We start from the raw sequence: 21,060 nt of genomic DNA on the forward strand, positions 1-21,060 counted from the left end.
TATTTATTTGTACTATTTCCTCTCTTATTCCAACTGAATGGAGCAAAATTGTCTGCATATTGTTCCTGCTTTGCTTTTGTTTAACTGAAAAACTGAAAATGGAGGCCATTCCAGCTATCAAATTTGTTCTGGCTCTTTCAAACACGATGACCACTTTGCACGATGATGGACTCCATTTTTGTTTTAATTGTGTTCTTTCTAGTAAAGATGTTCCATAATTTATGCTTTGCTTGTCAATGGTCTGTATCTAATGTTCTGCTGCAAGTAAGCTTTTTTCACTGCACTTGTACATACAGTGCCTATAAAAAGTATTCACCCCCTTTGGAAGTTTTTGTTTTATTGTTTTACAACACTGAATCACCCTGGATTTAATTTGGCCTTGTTTTTGACACTGATCAACAGAAAAAGACACTTTTGTGTCAAAGTGAAAACAGATCTCTACAAACTGATCTAAGTTAATTCCAAATATAAAACACAAACTCATTGATTGTGATTCAAGTCAGTATTTAGTATATGTAGCTTTAGCAGCAATTACAGTCTTGAGTCTGTGTGGATAGGCATCTATCAGTTTTGCACATCTGGACACTGCAATTTTTCCCCAATCTTCTTTACAAAACTGCTTAAGCTCTGACAGATTGCATGGGGATCCTGAGTGAACAGCCCTTTTCAAGTTCAGCCATGAATTCTCAATTGGATCGAGGTCTGGACTCCAACTTGGCCACTCCAGGACATTAACTTTGTTGTTTTTAAGCCATTCCTGTGTAGCTTTGGCTTTATGCTTGGGGTCATTGTCTTGCCAGAACCCAAGTCGCAGTTCTCTTGCAGACTGCATCAGGTTTTCCTTCAGGATTTCCCTGTATTTTGCTGCATTCATTTTGCACCCTACCTTCACAAGCCTTACAGGGCCTGCTGCAGTGAAGCATCCCCACAGCTGGATGCAGCCACCACTATGCTTCACGGTAGGATATATGTTTTTGATCATTCACAGTGTTTGGCTTACACTAAACATAGCATGAAGTCTGATAGCCACAAAGCTCAATTTTGGTTTCATTAGACCCATAGAACCTTCTTCCAGCAGACTTCAGAGTCTCCCACATGCCTTCTGGCAAACTCTAGCTGAGATTTCATGAGAGTATTTTCCAACAATGGTTTTCCCTTTGCCACTCTCCCATAAAGCTGTGATGGTGAAGCACCTGGGCAACAGTTGTTGTATGTGCATTCTCTCCTATCTCAGCCACTGAAGCTTGCATCTGCTCCAGAGTTGTCTTAGGTCTCTTGGTACCTTCCCTCCCTCACTCCTTCTTGCACGGTCACTCAGTTTTTGAGGACAGCTTACTCTCAGCAGAGTTACAGCTTTGCCATATTCTTTTCATTTCTTGATGATTAACTACCCAGTTCTCCAAGAGATATTTAGTGACTTGGAAATTCTCTTATATCCATCTCCTGGCTTCTGCTTTTCAATAACCTTTTCGCAGAGTCATGTGGAGTGTTCTTTTGTCTTCATGGTGCACTTTTTGACAGATTACTGACTCACCAGCAGTTAAACCTTCCGGATACAGGTGTATTTTTACTACAATCAATTGAAGCACCTTGACTGTACACAGTGATCTCTATTTAACTATTTATATGACTTTTAAAACCAATTGGCTGCACCAGTCATGATTTGGTGGGTCATATTAAGGGGGGGGGGTGAATTATTTTGTGTTTTATATTTGTAAGCAATTTAGGTCATTTTATGAAAGATCTGCTTTCACCTTGACACAAAATAGTCTTTCTGTTGAGCAACATCACAAAAAGCCAAATTAAATCCACTGTGATTCAATGTTGTAAAACAATTAACCATGAAAATTTCGGCGGTGGGGGGGGGGTTGTGTGAATACTCTCTATAGGTGCTGTATGCTTGCAGATATGACTTCATTTCCCTGTCCTGCAACTTCCCCACTTTACACCAAACTTTTTTCCATGATCATATCTTTGAATGTTCTTCAATTCTAAGAACTAACCCTCCCAACCCCAAAACCATTTCTGAAACCTCTTAACAATCATCTATGTCCCTCCACACCCACCTGGAACCTTCATAGTGATTCTCCTACCAAATCTCCAATGGACTGCTTTCCAATCCCAGCATATGATCCTTCCCATTCCTACAATGATCATCTCCCTAAACACACACAGCAACAAGAATCCACTTTCCAAATCCTACTAAACTATTCTCCCTCCATCTCAAGTTCACCCCTTTATGACTGATTCCAATAAATCCTCTCAATGACCTTCCTCTGCAATTCTCTTTCCTGCCAGGAGACATTCTACAACTCAGATACCTCAGCAGAAGGTCAATAAATTGGCCAGAGTCCGGTGCTCCCAAGCTATACGAATTCAAATAGTTCAAGTTAATTCCTTCTTACACATCTCCACTCCAGTGTGATCCTTTCCACTTTGACTAGCCACTCCAGAGAATCACCTTCTGCATTCTCTCCAAAGTCTTCATAACCTTCCTTAAATGCGATGCCCAGAACTATACAGTGCCTTGTAAAAGTATTCAGCCACCAACCCTTTGGTCACATAAATAAGTATTAAACCAAGGATTTTGATCAATTTCATGAGAATTCTTATTTGTGGATCACATGCTCCTTTTTTTCACAGTAGAGCCCAAAGAACAGGGAAAATTATACAGCTTGAAGAACTAAAAATTCAAAAACTGAAATGTCAGCTGTTCAAAGGTATTAAACCCCCTTTGCTCAGTACTTAGTTGAACCACCTCTCGCAGCTATTACAGTCAGTAATCATTTTGGATAAGTCTCTATTAACCTTACACAATGTGATGGAGCAAGATTTGCCCATTCATCCTTGCAAAATTGCTCAAGCTGTGCCAGGTTAGTGGGGGAGCAGCAGTGAACAGCAATCTTGAAGCCTTACCAGAAACGCTCGATCGGTTTAAAGTCAGGACTCTAAGTGGGACATTAATTTTCTTCATTTGAAGATATTCCATGGTTGCTCTGGCAGTGTACTTTGGGTTGTTGTCCTGCTGAAAGACGAACTCCCACCCCAGTTTAAGCTTTCTGGCAGAGGCTAGTAAGTTCTTGTCCAGGATCTCTCTGTATTTAGCAGCGTTCATCTTTCCATTAATCGTGACCAGATTTCCTGTCCCTGCGACTGAAAAGCATCCCCATAGCATGATGCTACCTCACCATGCTTTACAGAAAAGTTCCACTTTAGACTCATCTGACCACAAGACCTTTATCCACCCCTTTACAATATCTCCTAAGTGACGCTTTGCAGAGTATTAACAGGCAAGGACATGATTTTTTTTAAGCCAGGGCTTCTTCCTTGACAATCTTCCAGAAATAACTTTTTTATGCAAGGCTTAGAGATTGTGGAGCCATGATACATGTCCAGTTGCAGCCACTGACTTGTGCAGCTCACTTAGTAGCTGCTGGTGTCATAGTAGCCACTCTTACTACTATGAGCCTCTCTCATAGTGGCCTCATTCTACTCTGGTACCCTGACCAAGACAGTGTGGCTCTGGTTTCATATTCTTTTCCAGCATTTCATGATGAACTGCACTGAACTCAGAGGTATGTTCAGTGGTTTTAAAATTGTCTTGTACCCTTCTCCAGATTTACGCTTTCCTGGACTTGTTTTAAATGCTCTTTTGTCTTCATTTTGGTTTGGTCTGTTGAAAATATACCATATTGTTGGTGCCTACAGAGAGAAGGGGCAATTATTCTTATGAATTCATTGAAAACAGACTATCCCCCAATTTTCTACATCAACAAACTGGGTGAGTTGGTAAGATAATATGCAGCTGAGGAAAGTTAGCGCAGTATTTATAAAGGGGATGAATACTTTTTCAGCTTCACAATTTTGGCTGTTAATTTAGCAAATGCTTGAGGGGTTTTGGAACTTTTCTTTTGATTTGTCATGTTTTGTAGATTAGCTCAGAAAACCTACTTATATATATTTTAAATTTAAAAAATGAGACAGTACCATGTGAACATTGTTGTGGAGGCTGAGTATGTTTTCAAGGCACCATACCCAATGCATTATCTGTGCTCAGTAGTGTTTTATACAGCTTGGTTTTACTTTCTGGCTTTTGCACTTGTTCCTCTATCAACAGATGAATTTGTGACATTGACCGATACATGCGATTGAAATATAGCAATCGTGGAAAAAAATTTTAAGGGACGGGCAGAATTGGCAACTCAATATATCAGGGTATCAATACTTCTGATGTGACAGAGGTGGAGATCAAAGATGAAGGGGAGCTGCTACATTGATTAGACCACAAGATATAGGAGCAAAACTAGGCCATTTGACCCATCGAGTTTGCTCTGCCATTTTATCATGGCTGATCCATTTTTCCCTTCAGCCCAAATCTCCTGCCTTCTCCCTGTATCTATTCATGCCTTGACCAATGAAGAATCTCTCAACCTCTGTCTTAAATATTCAGAGGTTATATTTAACCTCTAAGAGCCCTTAGGAACCAGTGATCACAATATGATTGAGATCAACTTGAAATTTGATAGAAAGAAAGTTAAGTATGACATAGCAATATTTCAGTGGAGTAAAGGAAATTACAATGGTATGAGAGAGGAGCTGGCCAAAATAAATTGGAAGGAGCAGCTGGCAAGGACGACATGTAGCTATGGAGGCCAGGTCGCTGGGTGTATTTAAAGCAGAGATTGATAAGTTCTTGATTGCAACAGCATCAAAGGTTACAGGGAGAAGGCTGTGGAATGGGGCCACAGATTCACTACTCTCTGGCTGAAGAAATTCTTCCTCATTTCTGTTCTAAAAGGACGAACCTCTATTCTGAGACTGTGTCCTCTGGTCTGAGACTCTCCCACCACAGGAAACATTCTCTCCACGTCCACTCTATCAAGACCTTTCACTGTTCAATAGGTTTCAATTAGGTCACCCCTTATTCTTCTGAATTCTAGTGAATACAGGCCCAGAGCCATCACATGCTCATCATTAGACAAGCTGTACAATCCTGGAATCATTTTCATGATTTCCTTTGAAGCCTCTCCAGTGTCAGCACATCCTTTCTAAGGGACCCAAAACTGCTTACAATGCTCCAAGTGAGGCCTCACCAATGTTTTCTCTTCACTTACAGAATAAACTACCCTTTTATTTCTTCTAGCAAAGTGCATGACCATATACTTTCACTTCTTTGTCTACTCTCCTAATGTTTAAGTTCTTCTGTAGCCTCTCTACTTCCTCAAAACTACCTGCCCCTCCATCTGACTTTGTATTGTCTACAAACTTTGCAACAATGTCATCAATTCCATCATCCAAATCATTGATATATAACAGAAAAAGCAGTCCCAATATAGACCCCTGATGAACACACCAGTCACCGACAGTGAACTAGATAAGGCTCCCTCTATTCTCACTCTTTGGCTCCTGCCAATCAGCCAATGCTCTATCCATGCTAGTATCTTTCCTGTAATGCCATGGGCTCTTAACGTGTTAAGCAGCCTCTGTGTGACACCTTGTCAAAGGCCTTCTGAAAGCCCAAGTACATAACATCAACTAATTCTCCTTTATCCATCCTGCTTGTTATTTCTTCAAAATATTCCAACAGATTTGTCAGGCAAGATTTTCCCTTGAGAAAACCGCACTGACTACGGTCTATTTTATCATGTACCTCAAGTACCCCGAAACCACATTCTTAACTATCAACTCCAACATCTTCCCAACCACTGAGGTCAGACTAACTAGCATGTAATTTCCTTTCTTCTGCCTCTCCCCCTTCTGGAAGAGTGGAGTTACATTGGCAATTTTCCAGACTCCAGAATCCCTTGATTCTTGAAAGATCATTACTAATGCCTCCACAATCTCTTTAGCCTCTTTCAGAACCCTAGGGTGTCAACTATCTGGTCCAGCTGACTTATCTGCTTCCAGACCTTTCTATTTCCCAAGAACCTTCTCTCTCGTAATGGCAACTTCTAACACTTCTGCCCCCTGACACTCTAGAATTTCTACCATACTGCTAATGTTTTCCGGTGAAGACTGATGCAAAGCACTTATTCAGTTAATGTGCCATTTGCTTGTCCCCATTACTATTTCCCCCCCGTGACATTTACTGGGAGCATTGCAGATGAAGGGCCAGAAACATTGCTGAGGATCCCTACCACCCATCCCACAATCTCTTTCACCCACTATTGTCAAGGAGGTGGTAGAGGAACATCAGTCCTAGGACTGTCAGACTGTGTAACAGCTTCTTCTCCAGGTTGAGAGACTGAAGAATACCCTGCAACCAACGAGGTTTCCTCACTAGTACAGCGAGCCGTTTACTGCACACTACATGCACTTTAAATCATATCTCATTAATTTATCTGTGGTAATATTTTGTTTTTGTGCTGTGTGGTATATGCTTTGTAGGTGGTCTAGAGGAATGTTGTTTCATTTGCTTGTATACATGTACAGTCAGATGACAAACTTAAACTTGAAGCAGATCAACTCCTGCGCAAGGAGTGACTTGGATCTGCTACAATTTGCATACCATCACAACAGTTCAATAGCAGATGCCATTTCATTGGCTTTTCACTTGGCTCTGAAGATCTGGATAGTGAAGATGCATACATCAGGATGTTTTTCATTGACTACAGCTCAGCATTCAGCACTTTCATACCCTTGACACTAATTCCCAAGCCTGAAGACTCCTTGATAACTCCTTGAACTGAACTGAATCCTTGATTTCTTCACTTGTAGACCCCAGTTAGTATGGACCGGCAGTATCTCCTCCACAATCACCATCAGCACAGGTGCACCAGAAGGTTGTGTGCTTACCCCCTGCTCTACCCGCATTATACCGTACCTACGATTGTGAGGCAAAGTACAGCTCCAACGCCATGTTGAAGTTTGCTGACGACAGCACTATTGTTGAAGGTTGCTGACGACAGCACTATTGTTGGCCAAATCAGAGATGGTGCTGAATCAGCATAGAGGAGGGAGATTGAAAATCTGGTTGGATGGTGCCACAACAACCACCTCTCACTCAGTCAGCACACCAAACAGATGATTATTGACTACAGTAGGAAGAAAATGGAGATCCATGAGCCAGTCCTCATTAGGGGATTGAAGGTGGAGAGGGTCAGCAACTTTAAATTCCTGTAGGAAGAGGTACAGCCGACGTTTCAGACCGAGACCCTTCGTCAGGACTAACTGAAGGAAGAGTTAGTAAGAGATTTGAAAGTGGGAGGGGGAGGGGGAGATCCAAAATGATAGGAGAAGACAGGAGGGGGAGGAATGGAGCCAAGAGCTGGACAGGTGATAGGCAAAAGGGATATGAGAGGATCATGGGACAGGAGGTCCGGGAAGAAAGAGGATGGGCAAGGGGTATATTCAGAGGGACAGAGGGAGAAAAAGGAGAGTGAGAGAAAGAATGTGTGCATAAAAATAAGTAACACATTCTTTCTCTAACTTCTGCTAATGCCCCACCTCCCCCTCGTACCCCATCCATTATTTATTTTTATACACACATTCTTTCTCTCACTCTCCTTTTTCTCCCTCTGTCCCTCTGACTATACCCCTTGCCTATCCTCTGGGTTCCCCCTCCCCACTTGTCTTTCTCCCCGGACCTCCTGTCCCATGATCCTCTCATATCCCTTTTGCCAATCACCTGTCCAGCTCTTGGCTCCATCCCTCCCCCTCCTGTCTTCTCCTATCATTTTGGATCTCCCCCTCCCCCTCCAACTTTCAAATCCCTTACTCACTCTTCCTTCAGTTAGTCCTGACGAAGGGTCTCGGCCTAAAACGTCGACTGCACCTCTTCCTACAGATGCTGCCTGGCCTGCTGTGTTCACCAGCAACTTTGATGTGTGTTGCTTGAATTTCCAGCATCTGCAGAATTCCTGTTGTTTGACTTTAAATTCCTTGTCATTACGAATCAGAAGATCGGTCCTGAGACTAGACCATAAGTGCCATTATGGAAAAGGCATGACACCACTTCAACGTTCTTCAAAGTTTGCACAGATTCAGCATATCATCTAAAACTTTGACCAATTTCCATAGATGTATAGTGAATAGTATGTTGACTGGTTGCATCACTATACAGAAATGCCAATGCCAAAGCAATGGGAAAGCCTACAAAAGGAAGTAGATACAGCCCAGTCCATCACAAGCAAAGCCCTCTCCAGCACTGAGTACATCTATAAAGGACACTGCCACAGGAAAGCAGCATCCATCAAACGCTCCAACTATCAGGACATGCTGTCCTCTTGCTGCTGCCTTTGGGAAGGAAGCTGTAGGTCCCACATCACCACATTCAGGAACAGTGATTACCCTACAACCATCAGCTCGTGAAACAGCACGAACAAGTTCACTCTAGTCTGAACTGATTCCACTTACTTCCAAGTACTCCTCAACTTATGTTCTCAGTATTATTTGTTTAGTTTTTTTTGATATTTTCAGTTTGTCTTATTTTGCCTATTTTCTGGTTTGTCAGTCTTTGTGTGTGGTTTTTCATTGACTGTACTGTATTTTTCTGTTCTATTGTGAATGCCTGCAAAATGAACCTCAAAATAGTATATGGTGATATAAGTATATTGATAATAAAGTTACTTTGTACTTTTGAAATAACCATAACCATATAACAATTACAGCATGGAAACAGGCCATCTTGGCCCTTCTAGTCCGTGCCGAACTCTTACTCTCACCTAGTCCCACCGACCTGCACTCAGCCCATAACCCTCCATTCCTTTCCTGTCCAATTTAACTTTAAATGACAACATCGAACCTGCCTCAACCACTTCTGCTGGAAGCTCGTTCCACACAGCTACCACTCTCTGAGTAAAGAAGATCCCCCTCATGTTGCCCCCTAAACTTTTGCCCTTTAACTCTCAACTCATGTCCTCTTGTTTGAATCTCCCCCATTCTCAATGGAAAAAGCCTATCCACGTCAACTCTATCAATCCCCCTCATAATATTAAATAACTCTATCAAGTTCCCCCTCAACCTTCTACGCTCCAAAGAATAAAGGCCCAACTTGTTCAACCTTTCTCTGTAACTTAGGAGATGAAAGCCAGGTAAGGTTCTCTGTAAATAAAGCTAATCTTTCTTTCAAATGAGTTTTAGGGAAAACTAGTGGAAGAGGAGATTGCTCTGAGCACCAGAAGAGACTCAGTGAGGTAAAATAGCCTCTTCCATGACACAAGGCAATATGAACTGTTTTGGGTGTCAACATCAGAGAGATTATATTCGCAAACACGACAAAATCTACAAATGCTGGAAATTCAAGCAACACACACAAAATGCTGGTGGAACGCAGCAGACTACACAGCATCTATAGGAAGAAGTATAGGCTCTTGGCTTCATCCCTCCCCCTCCTGTCTTCTCCTATCATTTCGGGTCTCCCCCTCCCAAATCTCTTACTATCTCTTTTTTCCATTAGTCCTGATGAAGGGTCTCGACCCAAAACGTCGACTGTACTTCTTCCTATAGATGCTGCCTGGCCTGCTGCGTTCCACCAGCATTTTGTGTGTGTTGCTAGAGAGATTATATTTTCCACTTTTGATCAGAGAAGATTGTCTGCATTTGCATTTTTGTACAGTTATGTTGGCAACAAGTTACTCGCGGTTATTGACAAGTTTTATCCCAAATACTTAGTTACTCCCACTCTGCAGCATCCACTGTAGGGGTGATGCTGGGGCAGGGAGCTATCTCTGTCACCTTCATGCCTCTGTTGCAGCCAATGTCAAGTCCACAAAGATCTGGTTTGAAGATTTTCAGGAAAAGGGTGGCCACAGCAATCAATAACGCCAGAATCCCGACTTAATGAGAGCATCAACGTGGCGGGTCACTGTAGAATCTAACACGGCTGGTCTCATGAACGCAGAGTACGTCAAAATGTATAATCCTAAAATAGCTGGAGTTTGGAAACAGTGTCAAGACTCATTATTAGATACAAGAGTGACAAGACAAAAAGACTTTTAAATTGTACCCACAATACAGAATGTGATTAATAGGACCAGTCAGATGTTAACAACTCGAGTCATCAGTAATTTAATGCAAGATGTGTTCACCAGCAATGCACTGCATTGATCAACAGTCAAAATCGATTTGTTATGTAACGCTAGAAGGGGAAATGAAGTAGGATCATATCCAGCAGTGATCTGGCAGAGCTGATTGAAGTCCTGCTGAAGGGTCTCGGCCTGAAGCATTGACTATACCATTTTCCATAGATGCTGCCTGGCCTGCTGAGTTCCTCCAGCATTTTGTGTGTGTTCCTTGGATTTCCAGCATCTGCAGATTTTTTTATGTTTGTGAAGTCAGCCCTTGGCTGCTGGAATACTGCTGTATAACAAATCTTATCTGCATTACAAATAAGTTGAAACTTATTTAAGCTTTCCCCATAACTCAGGTCCTCAAGTCCTGGCAATATCCTTGTAAATTTTCTTGGTACTCTTTTAACCTTATTGACATCTTTTCTGTAGGTGCATGAACAAAACTGCACACAATACTCCAAATTAGGTCTCAAACTAAGTCTTATACAATTTCAACACAATAACCCAATTGCTGTACTCAATAATTTGATTTAGGAAGACCAGTATGAAAAAATTTCTATTCCAGGGCTCCAATAATAATCTGATGTAAATATTTATATTTTGCTGTTGCTGAGGAACACTACAATTACCAAGTTTCTGAGTATATTAGTATCCCTTGCAACTGTAGTATGCCATCGTACAGCACAATGATTATCCTTTGTTAGCCACAAAGCACATTAGGCTATGAGATGAGCTTGAGCTCAACAATGTGACAGCTGTATATCCACTGACCTCATTAGCCATGAGCCGCTCCAGTGACTGCTTCACTCTAATAATGTATTTTCACTTATGGGTTCAGTAACTATGCTAAACTACTCCCGAACAAGGTCCTTAGCCCCTACCATTCAGAATAACCTATCTTTGGAAAATAAAGCACAATAGACAAAGCATACTGAATTCTACAAATATATTTTTGGTTTTTAGTTAAACTGAAGTGCTGATCTTGTTCATTGCCAATTTTGTCATTATTTATTCCCTGTCATCCTAGTCAGCATAATCACTCCACAACACGAAGTTGGCAAGATTCCACCTGTCAAAAGGTAACATACAAGGTCTTCTCAAATGATTTCAGCTTCAAATAACTTGAATGATCTGTTCTTTATGGGGAAAACATGTAACAATGGAGGCAGAAGCAGTATTTTTCTTACACATTTTTATAATTTTTTACCCATCAGCAAATAACAGGAGCTAAAGAACAACCATTTTCACTGAATGCAATGCAATTGTTGCAATCTTACAGACTGTTAAGTAATTAATAGTCTCCAAAAACATATAAAAATAATGTTGAAGTATTTGGTAGCACAACTTTACAAGAAAAGCACGAACTTAAAATTATTTATTAACCGCCTGAGACTTTATATTGTCTCTTATAACATAGGAAGCCATTCACACCTTCAAGTTTGCACGACAGCAATCTTTTGTAACACACGCGAAATGCTGGAGGAGCTCAACAGGTCAGGCAGTATCTGTGGACAGGAATGAAGAGTCAGTGTTTTGGGCTGAGACCCTTGATCAGCGCTGGAAAGGAAGAGGGAAGAAGTCAGGATAAGGTGGTGGATGGAAGGGAATGAATACAGCTATAGGTAACACCAGGTAAGGGGAAGGTAGGTGGATGGAGATGGGGATGAAGTGAGAAGCTGGGAGATGATAGGTGAAAACAAAGGAATCTGGTGGGAGAGTGGACCATGGGAGAAAGGGAAGGAGGAAGGACACCATTGGTTTAAGCCCTCTGATACAACATGGTTGCTCAACAGAGGATGAAATCAAACAGCAGACAAAGATAAAAACCAGCTTTTTTTCCATTTTTTTTTCCAGTTTTCTTCCTGAACTTGTATCCTTTGCCTCAAGATTCAAATTCAAAGAAAAATAAACCCTCATTTAAGGTCTGTATGTCTGTCTAGGTACCAAATCCGATGCGGAATTTGGTGACCATGTTTTGCCATATAGATCTATCCTTCATTTTTTGGATGACTTCTATTTCCTCGATGTGTAGCCACCTGGCTATGCTTTTGATGTACATATGCCAAGGCCTTCCTCTAGGTTTACTCCCCTCAGTCTTTCCAGAGAGTATGAGTCTTTCTAGTTCATCTTTCCGCATGATGTTGTCTTTCTCTTATTGTTGGTATGAGTGATCAAACTGCTTGGGCTCTTCTGAGAACTTCTTCATTTGATGTCTGTGTGGTCCATGCTATTTTTAACATTCTCCTGTAGAACCATAATTCAGCTGCTTCTAGTCTCTTTTCCCATTGCTGGGGAAATGGTCCAGCATTCACTTCCATAAGTCAGGATAGAATAAATGTAGCACTGCAGTATTCTGTTTTTAGTGTACGTGCTCATCTTTCTGTCTGTTAATATGGTCTTCATTTTTTGGAAAGCTTCTTTCGCCATTGCTATTCTATATTTGATATCTGTGTCGCACCTGCCATTACTTGATATTAGGCTGCCAAGATATTTGAATTTGTTGACTTGTTTGATGTTTGTATTTCTGATCTTGATCACACATTGTGGGATGTTTGTCTTTCTGGAGATGACCATGCTTTCTGTCTTCTTGGTGTTGATGGAGAGGCCTCTGCGATTACTTTCTGTTGCCACTATAGTGAGTAGTTCTTGAAGTTTTGTTTCTGAGTCAGCTATTAGTACGATGTCATCAGCATATCTGATGTTATCTATATTATGGCCTCCAATTGTGAATCCTTTGATGTCTTTGATACTTTTCAAGATATTTTCACTGAACAGGTTGAATAAGTCTGGCGAAAAGACACAACCTTGCCTGACTCCTCTTATGATATTCACATACTCACTCATTTCTCCTTCTATTCTGATGGATGCTGTCTAGTCCCAGTATAAGTTTCTTTAGAAACGTATATCTTTCCCATCTATGTCAAGATCTTGAAGCACTTCCAGAAGATCTTGCTGTCTGACAGTGTCAAAAGCTTTTGTATAGTCAATGAAAGATGTCTTTTTGTACCTGGATGGCTCATTCACAGACCATCCGTAGCATGAAAATTGCATTTCAGTTTTCCACAAAGCCGCATTTTTCTTTACTGATTTCTGGTTTTATACAGCGTCTTGACTCATCATGATTACTCTGAGAATAATTTTTGCCACGTGGCTCATCAGGCTTATTGTAAGATGTAACTCACATTCTGTTGCTCCCTCTTTCTTTGGAAGTGTGATGAACACTGATTTACTTAAATCATCAGGTATCTCCCCACGATCAGATTTCATTTGCTATTTCAGCTATTTTCTCTATTCCAGAATCTTCTAAGGCCAGTGTCATTTCAACAGCGATGTTGTCTGGACCAGTTGCTCTGTTATGTTTTGTTTTATTTATGGCTGCTCGAATTTCTGATTTTAGAATGCTAGGTCCTTCAAGATTCTTCTTTATGTTCAGTTTTTCTCCTCTTTGGTCTTCAAAAAGTTCTTTTATATATTCTGTCCATCTGTTTAGGATTTCCTCTTTGTTCATAATTAAGCTGCCATCTTTCGCCTTGATGCATCCACTTGCTGAGCAAGGTAATTTCCCCGTTAGTTCTTTAATCTTATTGTGCATCAACTTTGTTCCAGGGTTATGAGTTTGTAGCCTTTCTATTTCTGAACATTTCTCATTTAGCCATCTGTCTTTAGCTTCTCTGCATTTTCTTTTTATTGTCTTATCAAGTTGTTTGTATTCTTTGCTGTCTCTTAGTTTGATGGTCTGTTTTTGTTGCATCAATTGTATTATATCTTCAGTTATCCATTTCTTCTTACTTTTCTGTTCTTTTCATGGGATGGTTTCTTTTGCAGCTACAACCATGGATTCCTTCAGTATGTCCCAGAAAGATTTGCCTCCTTTATCCTGCAGCAATTGAAAACCGTTTTTCACCTTGATTGTGTATTCTGTTTTCAGATGAGGGTTGTTTTGTAGTTGTTGATAGTCCAGTGGTTCTAATCTTTTTGGTTTCTTTAATTTTCTCATTCTTATTTTCATTTTGCAAATGATTGGTATGTGGTCGCTTCCACAGTCTGCTCCAGGGTAGCTTTTAGATTGAGTTATCGAGTTTTTGAATCTGTTATTGATTGTTATGTAGTCGATTTGATTTTTGTTGTTCCCATCTGGGCTTCTCCATGTCCATTTCCTTCTTGGATGTTGTTTAAACCAAGTGTTGGTGATTGTCTGATTGTTTTACACCATGATATAAGCTTTTCTCCTCTTTCATTTCTTTCTCCCAATCCCTGGTCTCCAACAATATGGTCTTCCCTTCCCTCACCAACTTTTGCATTGAAGTCGCCCATGACTATGATGGCTTCTTGTGATTTGCACTCTTCTAGTGCTTTGTCTTGGGAGTGGTAGAAGGCATCAGTTTCTTCCTCTGAGCTTTCCATTGTGGATGATAGAGATGTTGTTTTGTTTTCCTTTTAGCTTGATTAGCATCATTCTGTCTGAGGTATGCCAGTATCCTCGCAGGCTCCTGGATGTTTCTTTGTCTAAGATGATTGCAACGCCCTTTTCATGTTTATCTCCACCACAGTATATCATCTTGTAGTCGTCTGACTAGAGTACTCCAGTACCCTTCCATCTTATTTCACTTAGGCCTAGGATGCTGACTTCTAGCCTCTTCATTTCTAATTTTACGTTTTCTAGCTTACCAGCTTGGTGCAGGGTTCGAACATTCTAAGTGGCAATTCGCAGTCTCTTGTTCTTGCAGACAGTAGTGGTATGACGATCCGGGCTCACCTGTCTGTTTACATGATATCCTGTACCGAGTGAGGTGTCCGCACTATTTGGAAGTGGGCTGCCAGTTAGGCAGTTGTCTTTTACATTTGTGTATGTATTGACCATGGTTGTACTAGGGATAAAATACAAGAAGTAGCTTCCCCTTGCTTGCTTCCGATGCAGTGTCTTTACAAGACGGGTGACCCTGAACATTGTCCTATTAAAAGGATCTACCGGTCAGCACCTGAGAAGCAGGAACCATCGACTGTGTTACTCACAACTTGCCTTCTGCTTCATCCACCACCTGCATTTAAGGTTCAAATTGAAAAGTGCCTGAAGTCACCCAACTTGGAAACACTTGGGTGTTCACCACTTAATAAGAGCACACAGGGCTGAGCAGTGCACCACGTGCATCAGTGGCTCACCTTTCAACAGAAACTATAGCAGAACCAATTGCAGAGCCCTCACTCTCTGCACCAGGCTGTGGTGATCAATCACCACTGGACAATAGTACCAGTGAGGTGCTGACTCTGGCCAGAGAAGCCCTGAGGCCGTCAGTCCAAATGTGGACAAGACAGTCATCTGGAGAGTGGGGGAGAATCTGGGGAGTGTAGCAAGGGGAATTGGAGAGGTAGTGACATTGCAGAACATGAATGGACAGCAAGCACCAGTGGGCTTCAGGAGAGTGAGCCAAGAACCTATTGACCCTTCAGAAGAATTAGACCCAGACACAGCTGTAAATCCAGGGCCAGCACCTTGGGCTACTGGTTCCAACACACCACAGCAGAGCATGGCAGGGAACCAGCTAAGCATCCACCAGATGTGCCTACTTCCCCAGACACTCTATAGACATGTTCTGGAACATCAGAAGTTACTGGAAGCAGAGCCGGTGGATTTGTCATGGAGACAATGGGAAGGGACGTCCACTTATCTCTGCCAACTGTCATTGACTGCGACCACATTCCCAACAACAGGGATGAAATCCCAACTCCCGAACCAGCACACAATCGTTCACAAGATTCCCCCCCTCCCCCGCAATTTCAACTCTCCTGAGATTCTGCTATTGTTTGGCAGAGACACTATCTGTGCACATAAGGTATGTGAACAGTGAAATGGTCACACGATGAACCTTACAACCGATGATTGGACCTGGGTTGGGTCATAATAGGTGAAGTCTGCCCCAGTAGTGCTCATCAGCCCACTGTCAGTGCATTTAGACTGATATCCTGTAGAATGGGCGCCCAAGTCATTTCAGACCTGTGAGAGTAGTCTCGATATGAAAGTGAAGATTGGAGGAGTAGCCAAATACCAGCTTTGCATTGGTTGGCACATTGTTAAGCAACCTCTCAGCACAGAGCAGCTGAACCGGGCAAGGGTTAGAATCCTCCTTGTTTGGAGACCAGTGTCACGTGACCAGCAACAATGAATATAGGTTTTATAAAAACGAACAAACATTTATTAAACTCTGATCAACAATAGCGAAAAAAATATTCAAACAACTAATTTAACCGGAAGTTAACTGCTATATGGCAACTCTGGAACAGCTCATAGAAGGGTAAATGCGAAAACAGTTCTTAAAGTGGTAAATTCAAAAGTCCAAGAGATTTACACAGTCAATTAGGAGACACTTTCCTGAAGTAAAGAAATCCTCGAAAACGTCACATTACTGCTGATTTTAGCCGGAACCTGCCTTGTCCACAGGATTCACAAGGATGGAAATAAAATGCTTTAAAGGAACTGACCTTTTCCTCTGGCAAATAGACACTGCACTATCCTTCCTACTTTAGCAGGGAATATCTCAGTTGCAGGTCACTTTTACTTGAACGAAGATTCAATAAAGGTTGATCCTCTCCAAAACCACCAAATGATATCAGCTTCACTCAACTCGGCGAATTCCTGTATTTTGGTAATGTCTTCACTCTCCAATACTACTTACAATAGAAAGTAGAACTCCACTTTAAAACAAAACTGCGTCATCAGCCGAATACGCAGCAAAACGGAGTATCTAACACAAAACTAAACTGAAAACCTAACTGCGTCACCAGGGGTCTCCCTTTTATATACCTGTCGAGAACAGGTCATCATGTGACCTCACTGGTGGTAAAATTACATCATGTGACCTCTGCAAGACCATTACATCATCCTCGTAAGACAGTCACAAGACATCCATGAAGTATGTAACACAAGTGAATGCAGAGGAACTGCAGTGCATCACAAAGAGGTACTTCTCCCAGTCCAAAGTTACCTTTGTGAACTCCGTCCCTTTCTTGACTGTGAGGGGCTGCAGTGAGCTGGAGGATATATCATGGCGGCATAATTCACTTAAGAGACACCTCACCCAATTGTATTTCTGGGTGAGCACCATCTTAACTATCTGCTCATCAGACAATACCACGAGCAAGAATATCATCAAGGACAACATTTTCGAAGCGAGAATGGTTAAAGACTCTGGCAAAATAATGGATAGTTTCATAGACTAGTCTTACTGCAAAGATGTGATGAAATGATCAGAATTAAGAATGACATCATGATGTCAGGCAGGGAGTACTCTGCCTCTAGAGGCTGCTTGTGGTGTATGGAGTTCATTTTGAAACTGTTTTTACATCATTTCCATCGCAAGTTAATTTGGATTGTGACTTGGAGCAAACATGGTAGAAAGACATCCACCTCTATCCACTCTATTTCCCCTTGAAACAGCAATATCCGTGAGCCTTAAGCTTTCATAATCTCGGTAAACATTTAGTAGATGTAGTTTGAAGTAAGTGTTATGTTTATTATTCAACACTATTAAGCTATCGCTACACCACAAGTTCACTCTACCCTGCGGCACGGCTACAGAATGTTACGTGTCTATTACCTTGACCATGAGAATAATTAATACTAGAATATTCAGCCCCGAGACAATTCTGTATTGAATTTCATACATGTTTTACTTTAACTTTCCGCATTTTCACAAAGTTTTCTCATTAAATACCTGGAAGTAAGCTTCCAGCTCAGGTGATTTTTGAGAAAATGTTTAACTCCCTACCTAGATTTGTACACGTGCTATGAGGGCAGTGGAGGAATAATAAATCAGCCATGCTGGAATGACAGAGTAGACTCGATGGGCCAAATGGCCTAATTCCACTCCTATATCTTATGATCTAAATTAGTGTCAAACATTTGTGAAATCTCTTTCTGCTTTATCCAATGCAGAGTTTCATCTGTAGCTGGAGGCACATCAAATTAAGCCTGTCTTTCCATATAAAAGGTAACATATTGCAAATGCTGGGAATCTGACACAAAATGCCCTTTGAAAATAATTCTATTCTGATAAAGGGTCACTGACCTGAATCTTGAACTCCTTCTCCTTCCACAAATGCTGCTCGACTTGCTGAGTAAATCCAGCATTAGCCGCTTTTATAACTGAATTTTATCGGCCAGCTCCCTAAATGTCTCTCTTAGATGTATTCTATAGATGCGAGGTGAAGAGTTCATTGACTGGTTACATCTCAGCCTGGTATAGAAACACCAACATCTTTGAACAGAAAAGGTCATGGATTCGGCCAGTCCATCATGGGTAAAGCCCTCCCCAACTATTGAGCACACCTTTATGAAAAACTGTCATAGGAAAGAAGCATCCATCATCAGAGATGCCCAGCACCCAGGTCACGCTCTCCTCTCGCTCCTGCCATCAGGTAGAAGGCCTCAGGACTTGCATCACCAGGTTTAAGAACAGTTACTACCCCACAACCATCAGGCTCTTGAACAAAGGGGATAACTACACTCTTCTGCCCATTCATTGAGATGGTCCCACAACCAAAGATCTCATTTTAAGGACTCTATCTTGTTATCCCATGTTCTCATTATTTATTGCTATTTATATATTTGCACTTGCTCAGTTTGTTGTCTTCTGCACTCTGGTTGATCTGTTATTGATCCTGCTATTGTTACTATTCTATAGACTTGCTCAGGATGCCCGCAGGGAAATGAATCTCGGAGTTGTATATAGTGACGTACATGTACCTTTATTATCAAAGTTACTTTGAACTTTGAAGCTCTGAAATTGTTGCAAGGTTACTGAGGCATGCCCCGTTTAGAGATACAGCACTGAATAGGCTCTTCTGACTCACCCAGCAACTCCTGACGACACTGATTTAGCCCTAATCCAATCACAGGACAAGTTATAAAGAACAATAAAGAAGGTATGTCTTTGGACTGTGGGAGGAATCCGGAGCACCCGGAGAAAACTCACACATTCTACAGAAGGGTGTACAGAGTCTCCTTAGAGAGGACTTCGCTTATTCGAAGTCAAATGCAAGTCTGTATTGCATCAAGCTGTTTGCATGCAGTGATGTTAACATCACTTATTGTTGCACTTCATTTTCGAAATGTTTCATTTTTAAATAGGTTATGCCTTCCTCACTAAATCTGGGCGTAAAATCCTGATATTTCTTTAGACGTATCCAGATTGCAATATCGACATCAGTTAGTATGTTAAGTTCTGCGTACACTCTAGGGTAAGAAGAGTGATACCCACACACTCTCCCTGCAAATACAGACAAAAATCAGGAGTCAGCAGAGTGGTGTGGGCATTTTATGCATTAGTCAATGAAATCAAAAGCTAAAAAATATTGGTGAGTTGGAATACGAAACTAAAAACAAATACTGTAAACACTCAGCTGGTCAGACAGCATCTGCGGAAAGGGAAAATAGATCAAAGTTTTAAGTCAATGTTTCTCCTGCAGATGTTGCCTAGCCTGCTGGGTATTTCCACCATTTAGTACTTTAAACATGCATGCAATATTCTTACTGTTTGCTGAGGTTAACGATCCAGGCATGAAGCTGGTACCTTTCATCTCTAGCTGACACCCATCCAGGGAAGGTAGCTATTGTATACCTCAAAAGAGCAGTAAAAGGCAAGTTGAATACTACCTTTACAGAATGAGGAAGTTAATGAAAGATGAATGAATGAGTGTGGATTGTAAGATCCTTCAGTTCTGCATTGAAACCCAATGTAGCGTTACAATGCAATACCTGGAAGAAGGAAATTCCTCTTTCCACATTTTATTTACATGATCCCATTACCTTGTTCCACCATCAGACCCACAGGGGACTAAGCCTGATAAGCACAGTGTAGCAGTGTAGGAAAGGCAGTGCCTCTCAAGGCCAGAGAGCTGGCTGCGGTCCTGGCCTCCAGTCATCTGTGTGGAGATTGCACATTCATGTATGCAGCCTGTTACAGTTGCTCCATCAAGATTCTTATTTTTTAAACTTTTTAACTTGCGGTAACACGTTGAAGCTGCACCCTCTCTAACATGCTGGTGGAGAGAGTTTTATTTGTTTTTTTAGCGCTGGAAATAGTTACATTCGGACACGTCTCGTTAGCGTGGCAGCAGGATGGCCGCATTGTTTATTCCAGGTACCAGCTGATTGCGCTCATGCCCGCTGGTTTAGCAAACAGAGCAGCGGACACCCCAGCTGAAATCTGGAGGAAAACACACAGAGGGTGCAGAGGGGGATCAAAAAGGCGAGGGAAGAGGACCAGGTCGAGATAACGGAGGCTTATGGAAAAGAGAAGTTATAAGCCATGTCTCCCCTCTCTCATCATGGGCAATGTGTAATAAAATGGATGAATTGACGGTGCTTGTCAGGAGTCAGAGAACACTTCGGGAGAGCAGTGTCATGTGCTTTACTGGAATGTGGCTGAACGAGGACAGAACCGATCAAAGCGTTTCCATAGAGGGCTTCCAGACCGTTCGAGCTGACCGGAATTACACTGAGAGCAGTAAGCGTAAAGGAGGGGGGCTTGAGGTTCTGGTAAACAACAGATGGTGCAATCCTGGGCATATTATGATCAAGGAACGTGTTTGTAGCCCGGATATTGAATTTTTTGCTGTTGGACTCCGGCCATATTATTTGCTAAGGGAAATCTCGCATGCAATTGTGGTTCAGTCCCGATGAAGGGTCTCAGCCTGAAACGTCGACTGTACCTCATCCTAGAGATGCTGCCTGGCCTGCTGCGTTCACCAGCAACATTGATGTGTGTTGCAATTGTGGTTGTTGTGTACATCCCTCCCTCTGCCAACTCGACGTTGGCGTGTAACATCACTTACACCGTCATAGCCAGATTACAAACCCAGCACCCGAGTGCCCTCATTACCATCTCGGGTGACTTCAACCATGTTTCCATGGCTAGAACACTGCCCAACTTCACGCAGTATGTGAGCCATACAACCAGAGGGGAGAGGACTCTGGATTTGATGTACACTAACATTAAGGATGCATACAGCTCCTCTCCCCTCCCCTCACTGAGCAGGTCAGATCACAACCTGG

General features: G+C 41.8%; 1 protein-coding gene across 1 annotated transcript in view; it reads right to left on the reverse strand.

Moving 5' to 3' along the window:
• The window catches only part of si:ch73-206d17.1 (tyrosine-protein kinase STYK1), an 83,507-nt gene that overhangs the window by 1,413 nt on the left and 61,034 nt on the right, over window positions 1-21,060 (reverse strand). The window lies entirely within an intron of this gene.

Source organism: Mobula hypostoma, chromosome 25 (genome assembly GCF_963921235.1).
Source record: "Mobula hypostoma chromosome 25, sMobHyp1.1, whole genome shotgun sequence".
Lineage (NCBI taxonomy): Eukaryota > Metazoa > Chordata > Chondrichthyes > Myliobatiformes > Myliobatidae > Mobula > Mobula hypostoma.